Source organism: Trichomycterus rosablanca, chromosome 15 (genome assembly GCF_030014385.1).
Source record: "Trichomycterus rosablanca isolate fTriRos1 chromosome 15, fTriRos1.hap1, whole genome shotgun sequence".
NCBI lineage: Eukaryota > Metazoa > Chordata > Actinopteri > Siluriformes > Trichomycteridae > Trichomycterus > Trichomycterus rosablanca.
Window position 1 is genome coordinate 2,677,501 of NC_086002.1, and position 18,857 is coordinate 2,696,357.

The 18,857-nt window shown below is 44.6% G+C and overlaps 1 pseudogene; it reads left to right on the forward strand.

The window, feature by feature from the left end:
* LOC134329414 (transmembrane protein 94-like) overlaps positions 1-9,158 on the forward strand; it is a 22,997-nt pseudogene extending 13,839 nt beyond the window's left edge.
* Positions 9,159-18,857: the final 9,699 nt, after the last annotated feature.

The following is an 18,857-nucleotide window of genomic DNA, read 5'->3' on the forward strand; positions in this document are numbered from 1 at the left end:
CCACATGTACACACACATACACATACACACACATATATACATCCACCCACCCATATACACACACACACATGTACATACACGTACACATACACACACATATATACATCCACCCACCCATACACACACACATGTACATACATGTACACATACACACACATGTACACACACGTACACATACATATATACAGTGTATCACAAAAGTGAGTACACCCCTCACATTTCTGCAAATATTTCATTATATCTTTTCATGGGACAACACTATAGACATGAAACTTGGATATAACTTAGAGTAGTCAGTGTACAGCTTGTATAGCAGTGTAGATTTACTGTCTTCTGAAAATAACTCAACACACAGCCATTAATGTCTAAATAGCTGGCAACATAAGTGAGTACACCCCACAGTGAACATGTCCAAATTGTGCCCAAATGTGTCGTTGTCCCTCCCTGGTGTCATGTGTCAAGGTCCCAGGTGTAAATGGGGAGCAGGGCTGTTAAATTTGGTGTTTTGGGTACAATTCTCTCATACTGGCCACTGGATATTCAACATGGCACCTCATGGCAAAGAACTCTCTGAGGATGTGAGAAATAGAATTGTTGCTCTCCACAAAGATGGCCTGGGCTATAAGAAGATTGCTAACACCCTGAAACTGAGCTACAGCATGGTGGCCAAGGTCATACAGCGGTTTTCCAGGACAGGTTCCACTCGGAACAGGCTTCGCCAGGGTCGACCAAAGAAGTTGAGTCCACGTGTTCGGCATCATATCCAGAGGTTGGCTTTAAAAAATAGACACATGAGTGCTGCCAGCATTGCTGCAGAGGTTGAAGGCGTGGGAGGTCAGCCTGTCAGTGCTCAGACCATACGCCGCACACTGCATCAACTCGGTCTGCATGGTCGTCATCCCAGAAGGAAGCTGACGCACAAGAAAGCCCGCAAACAGTTTGCTGAAGACAAGCAGTCCAAGAACATGGATTACTGGAATGCCCTGTGGTCTGACGAGACTAAGATTAACTTGTTTGGCTCAGATGGTGTCCAGCATGTGTGGCGGCACCCTGGTGAGAAGTACCAAGACAACTGTATCTTGCCTACAGTCAAGCATGGTGGTGGTAGCATCATGGTCTTGGGCTGCATGAGTGTTGCTGGCACTGGGGAGCTGCAGTTCATTGAGGGAAACATGAATTCCAACATGTACTGTGACATTCTGAAACAGAGCATGATCCCCTCCCTTCGAAAACTGGGCCTCATGGCAGTTTTCCAACAGGATAACGACCCCAAACACAACCTCCAAGATGACAACTGCCTTGCTGAGGAAGCTGAAGGTAAAGGTGATGGACTAAACCCAATTGAGCACCTGTGGCGCATCCTCAAGTGGAAGGTGGAGGAGTTCAAGGTGTCTAACATCCACCAGCTCCGTGATGTCATCATGGAGGAGTGGAAAAGGATTCCAGTAGCAACCTGTGCAGCTCTGGTGAATTCCATGCCCAGGAGGGTTAAGGCAGTGCTGGATAATAATGGTGGTCACACAAAATATCGACACTTTGGGCACAATTTGGACATGTTCACTGTTGGGTGTACTCACTTATGTTGCCAGCCATTTAGACATTAATGGCTGTGTGTTGAGTTATTTTCAGAAGACAGTAAATCTACACTGCTATACAAGCTGTACACTGACTACTCTAAGTTATATCCAAGTTTCATGTCTATAGTGTTGTCCCATGAAAAGATATAATGAAATATTTGCAGAAATGTGAGGGGTGTACTCACTTTTGTGATACACTGTACATCCACCCACCCATACACACGTACACATACACCCACATGTACACACACGTACACATACACACACATATATACATCCACCCACCCATACACACACACACACATGTACATACACATACACATACACACACATATATACATCCACCCACCCATACACACACACATGTACATACATGTACACATACACACACATGTACACACACGTACACATACATATATACATCCACCCACCCATATACACACACACACACACACACGTACACATACACACACATATAAAAATACAGGTATGAAAAGCATTTCCCCCCTCTTTGTTCCGTGTGTGTGTGTGTGTGTGTGTGTGTGTGCTAGCTGAGTGTGAGATGGTGTGTATAATGCAGGAACACGGAGAGGTTGTGTGTTGTCTCGGCAGCTCGCTGAACGTCAACAACAGCGCCATCTATCTGCAGAGTGACATCAGGTACCCACACACTCCGCGATCAAAAGTATGTGGACATTAATATAGAGGTGCTTCCCTAATCTCCCTGCAGCTGTAACAGCCTTAACACTTCCAAAAGATTCTGGAGTGTGTCTGTGAGGATTTGTGGCCATGTACTCAAAGGAACGTCTGTAAGCAGCATTCCAATTCATCCCAAAGGTCTCCTGTGGGTTTGAGGTTGGGGGTCTGACTTCATGACCTTCAGGAAAGCGGCCTTCCCTAAACTGTTCCCCAAAAGGTTAAAATAAATAAATATTTATGGTTTGGTGGTTTGTTTGCCTGTTTGCCTGTAGCATTGACTTGGAGCCGCTCGCCCCGGCGTGCTGTCCGTCCAGTAACGACGCCCCTCAGAGGGCACCGTCCTCGCCAGCCTCTTTAACCCTGTACCAGCTCTCCAGCGCCATCTGTGGACTGGCGTGCACCGTGCAGCTTGGTCAGCAGGACAACAACATGGTCATTAGACTCATCAAATAGGTACAAAAAGTAATTGCCCCCCTTTTGGTTGCTTAATCATCTAGCTCACCAAATTAAAACTGAACGCTGATGCTATTCAAAATAAAGACCTCCACCGCTGCTCGTTCTACATGCACATGATCCACCTTAAGGGTTTTAGATGGTCCGTGTCCACAAACTTGGTCTCCACTGATAATATCTGAGACGAATCGTGAAATCTTCTGCTCCTCAGGCTCGTCACACCACCGCAGGGATCAGAAAGTGTTTCCTGTTTCTGCTCCAGTGTCAGCTCTCCCTCGTCCTCCTCCAGGTACTGAACACGGCCACGGAGCCACACAGACCTCAGAGATCTACACGGTATGGAACATGGACTGACGTTTAAGTTTAGGATTTACAGTTTGTGTTCTTATAGATCTTGGCGAGTGTCTGTCAGCTTCCTCTTCCTCTGGGTATCAGTGACGTCCTCGTCCTCTCATGCTGCTTTCTCCCCTTGCTCAGGTACAAACCCCATACACGATAACACGATAACAATCAATCCACCGATGGTTTTAATACATCACTCACTTACTATCTTAACCGCTCATCCAATCAGGGTCGCGGGGGGGTGCTGGAGCCTATCCCAGCTTTTCAATGGGCGCAAGGCACACAGTAACACCCTGGACGGGGCACCAGTCCATCGCAGGGCGCACACACAAACACCTATAGGGCAATTCAGTGCCTCCAATTAGCCTGACTGTGGGAGGAAACCGGAGCTCCCAGAGGAAACCCATGCAGACACAGGGAGAACATAACAAACTCCGCACAGAAAGGACCCGGACCGCCCCGCCTAGGGGTCGAACCCAGGACCTTCTTCCTGTGAGGCGACAGTGCTAAAGAATATATGGACAAAATTATTGGGACACTACAACGGTTGCTAATATAAAGGAAATTAAGTGCTTCCAACTTTGCAGCAGCAGTTTAGGGAAGGCCCTTTCCTGTTCCAGCATGACTGTACCCCTGTGCTCGTTTAAAGAAACTCTAGTGTCCTGCACTGGAATGAACCGGACATCAACATCAGTGCCCAGCCATACAAATGCTCCCATCTTCTGACTGAATGAGCACAAATTCCCATAGACATACTTCCAAATCTTGTAAAAAGGCTGGGCTGGGCGGCCACATGATCAACGACTGCTGTTGTTCACAGGGTGGGACGAGTCGGACCAGGGTTCCTCATAACTGGCGCAATTACGACCTCTGCTGGCTGCTCTGAGTCAAGGAATAATTCGTTGATCAGGGTGTGGCTCTCCGTACACAAGGCTGATCCGCATATGAACTCGCCTCGTTCAGGTGAAAAGATGCAGTCGGTACTGCACACGTGTCGGATGGGGCGTGTGTCAGTTGCGAAGCTCTTCATCAACAGTGGAGGGTTGTATCGGTAGAGGTGAAGCGTAATGCAATCAGTAACGTTTGTTATTGAAATGGGACGTCCGACAAGCTCATGGTCAGGTGTCCAAATACTTTTGGTCATATAGTGTATGTGAATGTTTGACTTTTAGGATTTTGTGATAAGCTCATGCTTTATAACCCGTTCTCTCCAGTGTGTCTCTACTAGGAAAGCCGTCTGATAGTTCCATCATGAAGGTTCCTACAGGAAAGAATCAGAGATTTCTCTCCAAAAAGGTTTTGCATATGAGGCCACACACACACACACGCACACACACTTTGCCCTTTAAAACAGATCGATCTAATATACACTTGAGGACTTGAGGAAGAGCGGCTGCAGATTTCATCCTCACGTCACGGTTTATCGGCGGTGAGAGGGAGAAATAAACCCGCTGCTTCAGACCCTGCAGGTCGAGTTGGTCTGCAATGACGAGAAGCTCTTTATCACAGCAAATCCAGTCAGGAATCAATAAGCTACTGGGAGTGAAGTGTTCCACAACCTAATATCACCCTCATCTCAGCTCCTGCTTCTGACCTTAGAGTTATGAAACCTACCTGTTGAAATAAAGAGCTCAGACTATATTAACTTTAAGCTGTCGGGACCCTGACAGTTCATCAAGCGAGGTCTTTATATGTATTGCCACTGAGATGTGGAGCACATTCGTTTTTTATCTTTGGGTTCCTGAGGGGTGCCTGGGTGGTGCAGCAGTAAAGAACCCTAGCACACTAGTGCTGAGATCTGGCGCTCCAGGGTTCGAATCTTATTGGTGCTATCGGACAGATAAATCCAAGGTCAGAAGCCCCGTTCTTCAGGTCTCCCAGAGCTTCTACTTAATCCGGTGGTCTGGTTTTACATGGCGTAACATCCAGTAGAGAAGGAGATGGTGAACGTCCTGGTCAGGGTTGCAGTGGGTCAGAAACACCCTGTACAGGTCACCCATTCATCACAGGATCGTCTGACAACATTAAAATAAATGTCTGCATGTGGGGTGACACGGGTTGCTCACAGAAGACTTCAGCTAGAGACCTGATTTCAGTGTGGAGCATCTTTGTGAAGGACCACTTTGATTCTCACCGAGTTCTGATCTTCTACAGACGCTGCGTTTTTTCATGCTGTGTTTCTTGGTGAAGTTCGGCCTGACCGTGTGTGTCCACCTCACCTGCTTTGGTCTCTTACTTCATGCTTTCTGCCTTCAAATAAACCACGAGGACGAGAAGCTCTGCAGACCGACAGCGGCGCTCATGTATGTGATTCTGAACTATGTTTATTATCTCTATAGTGCAGAAACAGAACCAATCACGTAGTCTTACATTATATGGATGAAAGTATTGGGACAACTATGCATTTTTAATTCATTTGTAGCCACAACAATTGCTAACAGTTTAGGGAAGGCCTTTTGCCATAAAGACTGTAAAGAAACTCCAGCAGTCCTGACCTCAGCCCCACTCAACAGCTCTGAATTTAACCGGAACACCAACTGAAGCTTTCTTGACCAACAGCAGCACCCAGTCATACAATTGCTCTTGTATATTTTGACTGGATGGGGACAAATTCCCATACACAGACAAACAGCCTTCTTAGAAGAGCGATTGTTGTTCTAGCTTAAAAGATCACACCTTAAAAGGTCGCTCTATTTTAATACTATCTGGTTTTGAAATGAGACATTTAACAAGCATATGATCAGGTGTCCAAATACTTTTGGCCGTATAGTGTATACTGGACAATCACTAGGATCACAACAACATTAGGGAACTCAAGTGAGCGCACCGGTCGCCACCGGTCGGCTGGACGCCATCTAGCACGCATAATTGGCAATGCCTGCAGGGAGGGATGACCCAAATGTGGACAGGGTCTTCAAACGCCGTGTAAGGACCCTGATTGGTGGATAGAGGCGCCTGTGCAGAGTGCATGGGTGAAAAAGGGTTCCGTTAAGGGCTGCGCAAGGGTCGAGGGAGGCGTGTGCAGCAATATACCCACCTCTGCAAAAATATCGGGGATCCCCAGTGGCGGAAATTATACTGTATATCCAGCAGTCACCCCTACATTTCTACAGGAACACTCTGCCAGTAGCGCTCGGATGACGCAGCAGTAAAGTATTTTGGCCCAATACTGCTGAGATCTGAGGATCCAGGGTTTAAATGTCATCAGTGCTATCGGCCGGTCAGACGTCTGCATGGACATGATTGGATAATGTCCGGTGAGGGGGGGTTAATGCCTAAAACAGCCTAGTTATTAGAAGGTGCACTTTTAGTGCTGGTCCCAAACATGGACACAATAGGAGTGAGTCTGGTGGACCAGATCCGTTGTGGTGACGCCCAAATACAGGAGCAGCACTGTATTCAACCTGGAACATGTGCAAAAGCATATAAGATGTATATACTGTAGATGCTTTTGTGTTTGCAGGAATGCGACCGCTTGGTCTCCGGACTGGTACGGCAGGCACTCCGACGGTCTCTCTCTGGCACAGAAAGTAATGGCCCTGCTCATCCTTCTAAATGCCAGTGAGTGGACTTTACTTTTATAACACCTTCAAAAATTAATGTAAACTAAATGGCCAAAAGTATGTGGACACCTAAATGTGAGATTGTTGGGAACACTATGCCAGAGGGTTCCATGACTGTCCTGGTCCCTGTCCTGGTCAGGGATGCTGTGTGTCTGTAGCTACTCGGAAACACTGGTCAGGAGTGGGTGGGAGACCCTGGACAGACCTGGACGTTTCTCCTTATAATATTACTGAAGCTGAAAAAAAATAGCAGTTAAAAATATAATTCTCCTGGTCATGATCAAAGTGGGTCCTGTGCCACCTGGGCATTGAAAAGGAAGACAGTCTGTCATGGGACAAAACAGGTTGGCCGGTTGGGCCGATCAAGCGATCGCTGAAAGAATGAATGCGTGTTCCTCATGATTAAATGAGAGGAAGTGCAGTGGTACAGCAGGTGGAGTCATAGAGATCTGGGTTCAAATCTCACCGCCCAGTACTCGTCTGTGAAACTCGTCAGGGTTTCAAGATGAGTATGGACCCACCCCAGCCCTGATCAGGACGAAGGGGTTAGTTTCCCATCAATAAACATTGAATTTAACACATGAATGTTGGCACAGTGATGCAGCAGGTGGAGCACTGTGACCTTGATTGTTGGACATTTTGTTTCATATCCTGGGATGGTAGCATGGAGTCTGGGAATTCCCTGGCCCAGAAGGGTTCAAACTTTATGAGATCAGGTAATAAATACCAACACAGTCCTGATCTACATGAAAACACTAGACGGGAGTAGATGGGAGTTGGACCCTGGACATTTCTCCTCATAATTCCGGGTCATGATCAACATGGAGTCTAATAAAGCATCTGTGGGTCTCAAATCAGTAATTAGAAGGCGTGTCCACATACTTTTGGCCCTATAGAGTACTATGTATAATGTGTATTATACTATAATGTGTGTGTGTGTGTGTTAGTGTGCACGTCTGTCAGTCATGTACACCGATCCGCCCCCGTGTGGAAGCGAAGTCCTCTGAGTAACCGGAGCTGGTGCGCTGTGGTCTGTACAGTGTGAGTCTTTATTTATTTGATAGAGACGTCAGTCCGCTCCTAAATTATTGGCACCCCTGCCCTGGTAGAGATGGGTTACACACACACACACACACACACACACACACACACTATACAGACAAATGTATGTAAATGTATCTTCTGATTATTGAATTAATAAAGAAAGAAGCTGCACAGCTTACAGCCCCACTCATCTCTGGAATGAACCGGAACATCAACTGAGGATTTCTTCACCAACATCAGCAGAGAGGGGAACACGCTACTCTCTAGGTTTTCAGACAGACCCTAGGAGGCACAGTGCCAAGGAGGCTACACCTCACCCGGCTCTTCCCTCCTCAGACAGTAATTGTATCTGATTACCCTTCGGTTCTGTTGTCGCCCTTCGTTACCCACGGTGCCAATCATTTTGAAGCTCTTACTGTCTCTACGTTTCATAGTAATGGGTTTATTTAAAATTGTACCTTGGCCACTTTCAGACCCATCCTGAGTGTTTCCATAGCGATGGGGCCTCGCCTCCTGTGGCACGACGCCACCCCTCATCACACGTTCTACATCAGTGATGTACCTGTGGCTACCTGGCTGCTGGGAACCCTCTGGCTCCTCCCCCTCATATTCATCAACGAAGGGTTCAAACTTCACGAGATCAGGTAATAAACACTCACGCTGTCCTGGTCAGGGATGCTGTGCGTCTGGAGCTACACGGAAACTCTGGTCGGGATTGGGTGGGAGTCGACCCTGGACAGACCTGGACGTTTCTCCTAATAATACTATTGAAGCTTTAAATATAATATTACTGGTCATGATCAAAGTGGGTCCTGTGCCACCTGGGCATTGAAAAAGAAGACAGTCCGTCATGGGACCAAAAAGGTTGGGCCGATCAAGCGATCGCTGAAGGAATGAATGCATGCTTCTTATGATTAAATGGTAGGAAGTGCTGTGGTACAGCAGGTGGAGTCCTAGAGATCTGGGTTCAAATCTCACCGCACATTACTCGTCTGATGAGTATGGACCCACCCCAGCCCTGATCAGGATGAAGGGGTTAGTTTCCCATCAATTAACATCGAATTTAACACATGAAGGTTGGCACAGTGATGCAGCATGTGAAGCACTGTGACCTTGATCAGGATAAAACCTGGCTTTGTGTGCAGTGTTTCAGGGTAGGCTTTGGACCCACTGCATCCCTGATCAGAATGAAGAGGTTACTGAAGTATGTGGTCGCCTGAAATTACAAATGCTGTTTTGACTGTATTGGCACAAATTCCCACAGACACACTCCAGATGAGTAGAAGCTATTATAGGGGATTGGCAACTCTGTATTGAAACTAGATGTGCAATGATAACATCACATGGTCAAATGTCCACATACTTTTGGTGTGTGTGTGTGTGTGTGTGTGCGTGTGTGTGTTACAGGATGAGGGTGAGGTACCAGAAGAGACAGAAGCTGCAGTTTGACACCAAACTTGGAATGAATTCTCCATTCTGAAACATTCCTCCCATCATTCACCATACAGCCAAAATATGTGGACACCCTCTTAATATTTGGTGGATACCTGAACTGTATCATCAGTTAATCATCAATTATATCAAATTAGTTATATAAAGTAAATAAGTAAATGCTTCCAACAACGGGGCCATCAGTTGGGGAAGTCCTTTTGAGTTCCAGCATGACGGTGCCTCTGTGAGAACCAAACACATTCCATAAACATATGGTCCAACATCACTGCATCATTTTCATTTACTTTAGTGCTACCTCGTGCCCACTGATCAGGATAAAGCTGGTACTGAAAATAAAATGGAATAAAAATGAATCCTCTGTGTTGTTCATACAGTCAGGGTCAGTTTAATGTCAATTACAATAAAACAGAATCAAGTTTTTTTTTACTTATTTATTTATTTGTTTGTTTGTATGTTTTTTAATCTAGTTGGTTTTTATTTTATTTAGTTAGTTTTTATTTTTCTTATTTAGTATTTATTTATTTATTTTATTTAGTTTGTACTTTATTTATTTATTTATTTATATTTTTGTTTTCTTGTTTATTTATTTTAATTGTATATATTTTATTTAGTTAGTTTTTCTTTTATTTATTTTATTATTTTATTTAATGAGAAATAGAAAATGTTTAAACATTATTTTTTTCACTTATTTTTTAAATTTATTTTATTTAGTTTGTATTTTAATTATTTATTTATATTTTATTTGTTGGCTTGTTTATTTATTTACATTCATTTTATTTATTTTTATTGTATATATTTTATTGTATTTTATTTACTATGTTTTATATAAATAATTTATTTATTTGTATGTATTTATTTACCTTATTTAGTTTATTTTTTGTGTTTTATTATTTTAATGAATGCAAAATTGGGTGGCACAGTGGCTCGGTGGGTTTGCATGTTCTCCCCTTGTCTGTGTGGGTTTCCTCCGGGAGCTCCGGTTTCCTCCCACAGTCCACAAACATGCAGTCAGGTTAATTAAAGACACTGAATTGCCCTATAGGTGAATGGGTGTGTGTGTCTGTGTGTCTGCCCTGAGATGGACTGGTGCCCCGTTCAGGGTGTTACTGTGTGCCTTGCGCCCATTGAAAATCTTGGGTAGGCTCCAGCACCCTCCGCGACCCTGATTGGATAAGCGGTTAAGACAGTGAGTGAGAAATTTTAAACTTTAAAAAGCGACACACGCCTGATTGTAGCAGTGCAGGTTTCCAGTAGGTGGCAGCACTGCACCAGAAAACACTTACTGGTCACTTTATTAGGAACACTGTGGTGATACTGGGTTTCCGCCCCTCTGTTCTCTGAACAGACTCAGTTCCCAACACGGATTCCACAAGCTGTGGTGAAGCTGTGACCCCCTATTGGATAAATCATAGACAGTTTAGGGAAGGCCCTTTCTTGTTCCAGCCTGGGAAATGCATCAAGATTTACTGATGAGTTTAGTGTGGAGGAACTACAGTGGTCAGCACAGAGTCCTGACCGGAATGTTAACTGCAAGCCAAGCTTTTCTGTCACAAATTCCCACAGACACACATCTTGAAAAGCCTGGCCAGATCAATGAAGGCTGATAGAGCAGAAACGTAGGTGGAAGAGGCTCAGCTTCATAATAACGGTATAATTCTGGCTTTGGAATGAGACGTCCAGCAAGCACTTCAAGTGTCCACATACTTTTGGCCATGTGGCGTGTTTCGGTGAGCCGTCTGCGGTAGGTGGAATTGCTCCTGGCACCCGAGCAGACACTCAACCGTTTGCAAAAGTTAAAAGGCCATTAAGAGTCCTAATCATTATAAAGCAGCACTAAGTAATTGAGCCGAACCGCGATGTTCTCCCGGCGTTTTAGGGCCTCGTCTCAATTCGCACTGCTGTGTTTCAATAACAGCTGCAGTCAATCAATTAGTTTTTTGGCAGCGCAGAAGCCAAATGCATTACAGAGTGAAGGGAATTCAAATAAAAGTGGACGTCACCTTTTTGGACCGCTGCCTTACAGTATTTGCGCTGTTTGCTCAAGGACATAAATAAGACGAATGTGGACTAAGATATTGCTGCTACTGATTCAACCTGGTCAGAGTCTCGGTGGGTCCGGTTTTCCAGCAATCACTGGGCGCAGTGCAGTAACACACACCAGACAGGATGTCAATCCATCACGGGGCCTCAACCATCACCCCCCTTAACTTTTTAAGCATAGCCAATCACGTCTGAGTGGACGCCCAGCGGGCTGACAGCAGTGGGCAAGCATAAGAGACCTCTGCGCCACCCAAGCCTCAGACACGTTCCTAAATGTTGCGCAAGGCTTTCCAAAATATGGAGTCTGTCCAGTTTCCTCAGAAACGCTGGGTGCAATGCAGTAACACACCCGGGCAGGGCGGCACTCAGCCTCGTAGGCTGAGTAGGCCTCAGCGTCGAACCCCCCTCAGACACAGCCAATCATGTCTGTATGTAGATGCCCGATAGCACCGCTGGGGATTCGAACCCTGGATATCAGCAATAATACGGATACGTATGGAATGATGAATTGTTTTCATGTAAAATCATAAAGTGTGTGTGTGTGTGTGTGTGTGTGTGTTGTAAAGCTTCTATATGTCTCCTCTGTGATGTCTCCTTTAGAACAATAGAGAAGGAAATGTGCTGACTCTGCTGTTCGACTGTTCAGCCCGAGACTCTCACTTCAGCTTATTTCCACCTCTCTCTTTCTCTCTCACACACACACACACTCACACACACACCTTCTCTCTCTTTTTCCACTCGCTCAAACTCAATCTATTCCTCTTTATTCCATTTTTTCCATTTTCACACACGTTGTATTTGACAGAGCTATTACAAACACTGAACTGCTGCTGTGGTCGGACTTTCATTATGGCTTGTGTGTGTGTGTGTGTGTGTGTGTGTGTGTGTATATAGGTACACGTGTGGGGGCTTAAATTCAGGCCAAAGGTTGCCAGGCAACTCCTCTTGTACTTAGCCCGCATTTAGTCAATTTAGGCTACGATTGACCGATACACACTGCACTGCACTGCACCTGACTGCACTGCGCCGCATCTGTACCAAGTATGCATGAGTGTGTGTGTGTGTGTGTGTGTGTGTGTGTGGGCATTAAACCATCAGAAATGTTAAGCTTCATCTTCCAAAAACAGGTATTAATCTGATGCGCAATTTGCACCATTACGACAGATATTGGGCTGAGAAGAAGAGCTGGACAGACCAGGTTTTTGGACAAGGACTTTTACATGGGAAACAACTTTTATGTCAAGAGACATTCATGCATCACATGATGTTGGTATGATGGCGGACGTAGTACGTACGAGGTTGGGTGCATACTGCACACTTGCGTACTGAAAAAGCGTACTTCTTTACCGTCCGAGCAGTGCGCACTGCCTCCAATCTAGTACGTACAGTTTAAGTATGCGATTTGGGACGCAGCCCTAGCCTTGCTCAGAAGCGATTGAATAGCGAGTGCTGCCTCCTAAAGTGTAAAGAGCAGAAGATGTTTCCTTCCTCCTCACCGACGCCACAATATTGTTTACAGGTCATTTAGCTTAGCACACTAACTGCAGCTTGGACAGGCAAGGCGGATTACCAACAAACTCCAAACGAATGGCGCTCAGGTGGAGCAGCAGGAGAGAGTTCAAGTCTTCAATTTTGTGTTTTAGCGGCAGTAAAATCAAGTCAAGTCAATTTTATTTATATAGCGCTTTTTACAGTAGACATTGTCTCAAAGCAACTTTACAGAATCCAGGACCGACAGACCAAGAACCCCTAATAAGCAACCCAAGGGCGACAGTGGCAAGGAAAACCAGACCCAGCAGGGACCCATCCTCAATGCGGGCGGCACGGTGGCTAAGTGGGTAGCACTGTTGCCTCACAGCAAGAAGGTCTTGGGTTCGATCCCCAGGCGGTGCGGTCCGGGTCCTTTCTGTGTGGAGTTTGCATCTTCGCCCCGTGTCTGCGTGGGTTTCCTCCGGGTGCTCCGGTTTCCTCCCACTGTACAAAGTGAGGTAAGTGAGGTGAACTGGAGATACAAAATTGTCCACAACTGTGTTTGATATAAACTTGTGTAATGAGTAACTACCGTTCCTGTCATGAATGTAACCAAAGTGTAAAACATGACGTTAAAATCCTAATAAACAAACAATAGACACAGAATCCAGGACCGACAGACCAAAAACACGTGTTAAGCAACCCGAGGGCGACAGTGGCAAGGAAAACCTTGGTGGAAATGTGTCTGAGAGAGGGCAGGTTGGACAGGGTTACATAGAGGAACATACACAGCACTTGAAGTTTATTCTAACCGCCCAACAATGTGGGAGCATTTCCAGGTTCGAATCCCCAAATCTCAGCCTGGACATGCTGGACACTTTACAAAGCGACCGTACGGTGAGTTTCTGGTGTGATCATCTGGGCCTCATAATAACTGAGAACATGAATGTGAGACGAGATGAGACGAGACAACCCCTCTGTCATCTTCGTAAAGCGTGACGAGAACGGCGTCCATGAATTCGTAATTTTGGACCCTCACTGACTCATCTGCTCTGGAAAGCTCCGAATCCAATTATTTCTTTCCAGTCCAGTGCAAACATAAATAAGGACACATACAAATGTTCGTATGGCCACACACACACACACACACACACACAATTTCTTCGTGATTATGTCATTTTGAGGGTTGTTATGGCAACTTACCCTGGGTCACACAAGTAATGCGACTTTAATATGGCCTAGGTACACACACACACACACACACACACACACAAACACACACAAACACACCGCATCAGCCAAACAGGTATTTTCTACCCAGGACTGGAGGATTATCTTTCTCTTGTCTCAGACTTGGTCTCGGTCTCCTGTTCCCCAAACTACATCCTTTATATTGTGTTTTTATGTTCTAAATCTACATAACTGTGAAAAAGTAATCACCCCCCCCCCTTTCTCTCCGCCTCTGGGTCCAGCTCAGTAACCAAAACATGTTTCACAAACACAACCTGAGTTAAAGGTTAAATGTCAAAAAGACAGATCCAGGAGTCAATACCAACACAGCGCTTCAGCTGAACTTTGAAATGAAAATGTCATGAATTAAAAACTCTCCAGAAATGCTGAGCAAACGTAGCAGCCTGGAAAGTCTGTAAAAGCTGTGTATATGTCTCAGGGACTCCACCGAACCACAGTGAGAGACTTTATCTTCAGCTTGGAGCAGTGGGGAATTGATCCAGGACTGCTTGAATCTTTCCAATGAATTTAGACGTCACAAAACCCTAAAAAACACCCTGTGAACCTCAACACCTATTGAGCCGCCGAGGGCGACAGTGGCAAGGACAAACTCCCTTAAAATTACAGGAAGAAACCTTGAGAGGAACCAGACTTAGCAGGGATCCATCCTCTTTTGGTATGCCATGCTTTACATCTTGCTTCGTTTCACAAGTTCCAATATTGCCCAACCATTGCCCTTTTATATTGAGAGATCACAATGACCATAGCTAGAGTAAATGTGTCTTCAGTTCTTAAGATGCTTTCCTGGGATCTCCTGTAAAGTTGTCACAAAGCCTTTGTATAGATTCTGGCAGGTAGGCCACTCATTGGTCTACTACAATTGTTCCCAGTTTTCTCTTTTTATAGATAATGGCTCACTTTGTGGTTTGGTGGAGTCCTACATACTTAGGCATGGCTTTGTAAGCTTTTCTGAAGTGATATACACTGATCAGCCATAACATTAAAACCACCTCCCTGTTTCTACACTCACTGTCCATTTTATCAGCTCCACTTACCATATAGAAGCACTTTGTAGTTCTACAATTACTGACTGTAGTCCAGCTGTTTCTCTACATGCTTTATTAGCTTCTTTCATGCTGTTCTTCAATGGTCAGGACAGCAGCGCTGCTGGAGTTTTTAAACACCTCACTGTCACTGCGATCGTCTCTGACTTTACATCTACAAGGTGGACCAACTAGGTAGGAGTGTCTAATAGAGTGGACAGTGAGTGGACACTGTATTTAAAAACTCCAGCAGCGCTGCTGTGTCTGATCCACTCATACCAGCACAACACACACTAACACACCACCACCATGTCAGTGTCACTGCAGTGCTGAGAATGATCCACCACCTAAATAATACCTGCTCTGTGGTGGTCCTGTTGGGGTCCTGACTATTGATGAACAGGGTGAAAGGGGGCTAACAAAGCATGTAGAGAAACAGATGGACTACAGTCAGTAATTGTAGAACTACAAAGTGCTGTCCTACACATGTATCACTACACATCCTACACTACTGTCCTGATGTAATAGACAGTGAGTGTAGAATGTTATGGCTGATTGGTGTATAGTGTTTCCAGTCTCAGTCCCGACTCTTGACTCTCATCGGATTTGATCTTGGCGGTGGTCCTGGACCCATCCAAAGTGCTTTTGACTTCAGCCCTATTTCACATTCAGCCCTGTGTGTATGTGCACTAAGCAGATGCATAGGTATGCATATTTTATAAATGAGTTTGCATGATTGTGTGGCTGCGTGTGCGCGTTTGTATTCGAAATTCCATTTCCAGCCCCCGTGACGCAGCGGAATACCAGAAGAGCTTTGGATTTTTTCTGCCACTGAGATTGAAATCAGCTTGGTGATTATAATCACAGCTTATTCTACCCCGTTTCTATTTATAAACTTGAGATCTGTTGAGAATCAGAGCCTGCGTGGCACTGTGGGTTTGCACCCTCGTTAACTTCCCTGCAGACGTCTCACAGGGGTGTTTCAGCTCCATCATACAAGTGGCCACTTGCGGCACGAGTGGAGAAGTTTGTAGTGGGGAGCTGATTTTTCGAACAGAAGACAACTTTCCTTCCAAATTTGTAGGGTCATGATGATTTTCCGAACACTATAGGTGCAACAGTATAAACGTATTTTTATATGGGGTTAAAACAGGATGTGTGCAAAAGTTTAAATGGGTTCAAGCCACAAAACAAACTTAATGCTTCCAACTTTGTATCAACAGTTTGTATCAAAGACGTAGTTTGATGGGAAATAATGAGGGTTTAATGAAAATTATTTTATGTATGTATGTATGTATATGTATATATGTATATGTACTGTATATATATATATATATATATGTGTGTGTGTGTGTGTGTGTGTGTGTGTGTGTGTGTGTGTGCGTGTATATATGTATATACAAAGATCAGCCATAACATTAGAGCAGGTATTATTTAGGTGGTGGATGATTCTCAGCACTGCAGTGACACTGACATGGTGGTGGTGTGTTAGTGTGTGTTGTGCTGGTATGACTAAATCAGACACAGCAGCGCTGCTGGAGTTTTTAAAGACCGTGTCCACTCAATGTCCACTCTATTAGACACTCCTACCTAGTTAAAGTTCCAGAATTTCAGTGGTCTGCTCCGAAACCCGTTTAAACACCTTTAGGATGATTTAGAACGCCGATCCCAAGCCAGAACCTTTGTTTTATTTATGTTCAGTACCAGGTGGGAATACATACCCTTGACAAGGCAGCAGTCCATCAAAGGCAAACCAGACCTGATATTGCAAATGCTATTTTTTTTGGACTGTGTTTCCACAGGCACACTCCAAAATCTTGTAGACAGCCCCTCCAAAATGGTAAAGGCTTGTCTAGTCTCCCTTAATTACTTTTTAGATTAGAAATGTCTTTTTGTATTTATTGTACTGTTGTCTATCTGCACTGTGTACTGTACTGTCTTGCACTTTTTGTTCTGTGTTGCACCCTGGTCCTGGTCCTGGTCCTGGAGGAACGTTGTTTCGTTTCAATATGTACTTGTATATAGCTGAAATGACAATAAAGCCTCTCTTGACTCTTGACTTGACTCTTATGTTACAAAAGGGAAGGTAGTCCGTATTAACATCCGTGGCTTTGGAATTGGATGTCCGACAAAGTCATCCTCAGGTGTCCACATTCTTTCGGCCACATAGCGTATATTTTTTGGTTGTTTGTTTGGCTGTACTGGCAAGGAAAAGCAAAAGGCTCAGTCCAGGAACCAGCTTGTACTGGTCTATTTGATCTAATATGCACACACACACACACAGTACAGTATGAACAGGTCGTGTGTGCAGTGCAGTTGGAAGAAGCTTTCTGTGCATTTTAATTGATTTTTGAATAATGTAAACACGGCACTTCTGGGAAATCATGAATTTAGATCTGTCTGGTGCATTAAAAAACCACAATCATGAATATAATAATGAATATTGCTCCACTGTTAGCATCTCTAAATGAATTCTCTCTAAAAGGAGTTTCGCTTGTTCAAAAGCATGAATTTTACATCAACGCCCAGTAACAAATGAATAAAGTGCTGAATCATGCAGGACCAGCTGTAGCCTAGTGGTTAAGGTACTGGACCAGTGACCAGAGGGTTGCTGGTTCAAGCCCCATCACTGCCAGGTTGCTGCTGTTGGGCCCTTGATTCAAGATTCAAGAGTTTTATTGTCATGTGCACAGAAGAACCAGCAGTTACACTGTACAATGCAATTCTTACTTTGTTCATCCTCCAAACGTCAATATAAGTATTATACATAAAACAGAATTAAACTAACAGAATAAAAACTTTAAAAAATATAAATTTAAACTATAAAACTTTTTATATACAAAGGAATAAAAATGTAAATAAAGGCACATCGCAGCAGTCATATAAGGTGCAGAAATTATGCAGTTTGAAAATATAGCGGCAAAAAGTATTTATTGTTCGGAACAAGTCAGCGTAAGTTAGTTCCAAAACCTGAAAGCATGTCATTTATTTCATTCTAATTAACTTGTGTGGTTGAAACACCTGAAGTCAATCATTTGTAGAGGTGTCCATATACTTTTGGCCTGTAGTGTATTTTTTGGAATTAATGAAAATAATGAGGGTTTAATGAAAATTAAACCATTACATTAAAACCACCTCCTTGTTTCTACACTCACTGTCCATTTTATCAGCTCCACTTACCATATAGAAGCACTTTGTAGTTATACAATTACTGACTGTAGTCCATCTGTTTCTCTGCATGCTTTGTTAGCTCCTTTTCACCCTGTTCTTCAATGGTCAGGACCCCCACAGAGCAGGTATTATTTAGGTGGTGGATGATTCTCAGCACTGCAGTGACACTGACATTGTGGTGGTGGTATAGTGTGTGTTGTGCTGGTATGAGTGGATCAGACACAGCAGTGCTGCTGGAGTTTATAAACACCGTGTCCACTCACTGTCCACTCTATTAGACACTCCTACCTAGTCGGTCCACCTTGTAGATGTAAAGTCAGAGACGATCGCTCATCTATTGCTGCTGTTTGAGTCGGTCATCTTCTAGACCTTCATCAGTGGCCACAGGATGCTGCCCACGGGGCGCTGTTCGCTGGATGTTTTAGGTTGGTGGACTATTCTCAGTCCAGCAGTGACAGTGAGGTGTTTAAAAACTCCAGGAGCGCTGCTGTGTCTGATCCACTCATACCAGCACCAGTCCATCTGTTTCTCTGCATGCTTTGTTAGTCCCCTTTCATGCTGTTCTTCAATGGTCAGGACCCCCACAGGACCACCACAGAGCAGGTATTATTTAGGTGGTGGATCGTTCTCAGCACTGCAGTGACACTGACATGGTGGTGGTGTGTTAGTGTGTGTTGTGCTGGTATGAGTGGATTTAAACACCTCACTGTCACTGCTGGACTGAGAATAGTCCACCAACCTAAAACATCCAGCCGACAGCGCCCCGTGAGCAG